Source organism: Lygodium microphyllum, chromosome 1 (genome assembly GCF_053477565.2).
Source record: "Lygodium microphyllum isolate KBCC chromosome 1, Lygodium_microphyllum_v1.1.10, whole genome shotgun sequence".
In the NCBI taxonomy this organism is placed as follows: domain Eukaryota; kingdom Viridiplantae; phylum Streptophyta; class Polypodiopsida; order Schizaeales; family Lygodiaceae; genus Lygodium; species Lygodium microphyllum.
The window spans coordinates 86,352,760-86,354,876 of record NC_141135.1 but is presented as its reverse complement, the minus strand read 5'-3'; the positions used below and the strand labels follow the sequence as shown (position 1 = coordinate 86,354,876).

The window sequence follows — 2,117 nt, the reverse complement described above, 5'->3', positions numbered from 1 at the left end:
TTTCTTAATATCCTTTGAATGCACGTTATATAGATGAAGTGAGTTAAGCCACTTGTTAGCTCAAAGATTGCAAAGAACTCATGGAGAAGTTTAAGGTAGTGTAGAGGCAAGTTGTTGAGCGATTTGTGAGCTAGAACACGGTTTCTGTGGAGGGTATATAAAGCGCCATGGATGAGAGTGGTATAAGTCGCAATGACTATGGTTTCTTAGAAAAAGATATTACAAGTTCATTTAAATCACAGGGTCTTAAGCCAAAGCTCCTTCCCACAACTGCAACAATCTAGAGACTTCAAAAATATATTAACTTAAAGTAGAAGGAGTATGTTGGAAAGCCCTATCACATCAATGGAGAGTTTCAGGCAAAACAGGGTCTAGTTGTCTATGATGAATACAACAATATCTTCATGGATTTGGAGATACTACAAGTTTGAATGGTTGATTTTTACAACATCTCACATGTAGAGACAAATGGCATATTGAACTTTACATTAAAGATAGATGAGTATGAGATTCTGAAAGATGTTAAGATGGAGAGGGTAGCCATTATATTGATGGATAGGGCAATGGCAAACATGCCAAGGGATGATCCCCACTACTTCATTGTACGGTCCGAAATGAATTTATGGTGGCTTGGGACATTTTTTGTTGTGTCAGAGAATTATGAGGCATTGGAATGGGTCTTTCAGAAGACTCCACTACCAGATGTTATCCTCAAATGAAAAGATAGAAGATACTATTGGTTCCAAACAGGGGCAACTTTCAAGTTGCTTGGCATATTGCATCAGACTTGAAGACTCTAAATTTCTTATGTAATTGTAACAGAGGCCCAGTCACCCTTTCTTCCTGTATTGCATAGAGGATGCAACAACACTTTATCAAAAGTGGTGGAAAAAGGTATCTAATCATCACCACTTCGACAAAGATTTCAAACCAATCTTTGATATACCTCTATTGAATGTATGTGTACAATGCATGCACTTTCTCGGGTGATTAAGAATCTTGTCAACCTATACATTGGATTTGCTTGGAAGATCAGGAACCACACAGAACGAAAGAAGGGGATTACCACTCTTGAGATGTTATTGGCAGACATGAAGCTTTATGGAGGAGCGGTACAAATCGTGCAGGATCAAAAAAATTCAAACAACGAAATAGACATACCAAGAAAAGTTTCTATTGGAGGCATGAAGGCAAGACTATTCCTCTCGAGACCCAATGACAACAGGCGACAAAATCTTACCAAAAGTGGAAAGTACTACAAAAGGATGCATGTAAGTAGTATTGAATTTGAGCAATGGAGAAGGTTGCACACCACAGTAAAGGATCATGAACCTCTTTCAAGACATGCAAAGGCAGAAGTTTGGCGTGCTGTGGATACCATATTCTAGATGCTAGATAAGGAGACATGGACAAATACAGACAAGAGGACGTTTCAGACTACTCTAGATCTATTCAAGAAAGAGTTTCTAAAATCATGGGAAGACATCAATTTCACACACTACATGGTAAGACAAGTCTTTGGTTTCATAGATGTTAGTATAAAATTGTCTATGTCTACTAAACATTGTTCACAGACTAAACATTTATTTGCAACACATCATATACAACCATATGCCATATTTCATTGAAAATTATGGAGATCCAAGTATTTGGAGCACACAAGGCATGGAAAAGTCCCATTACATGGCACGCAATGCGTATTTCAGGCATACCCAACATGGTGGTGGTAGTAGAAAAGCCAACAGTCTTTGCGAGCTATTCCAATGGTTTTACAAAAGGATATTGCAGATACTACTGACAAAAGAGGAATTAAAATCATAAGCCATTGCACAAGTAGTACGAGATGCTAGGATAAAGAAAGACAAGAAGATTGAAGCATTCAGAAATTTAAATGCACTTGAAGGACTCGCAAAATGGAGGCAAGGTCAACACTATCACAATTGTCGTTGGGTTAGAATACAAGAGTAGACCTCTCAAATTGATGATACACTATAAACTTGATAACTATGATCATCCCAATGTATAATACATGATTTTGAATGATAATACATTTGATGTTCTGGAGTCAATGCCTACTGCTTTTGTTATCAATGAGCCGATTCTCTCCCCCTCCCACT

At 37.8% G+C, this 2,117-nt stretch overlaps 1 pseudogene; it reads left to right on the top strand.

Annotated features, from left to right (window-relative positions):
* The first annotated feature begins 431 nt into the window (after window positions 1–431).
* LOC148041358 (uncharacterized) lies at window positions 432–1,821 on the top strand (annotated as a pseudogene).
* Window positions 1,822–2,117: the final 296 nt, after the last annotated feature.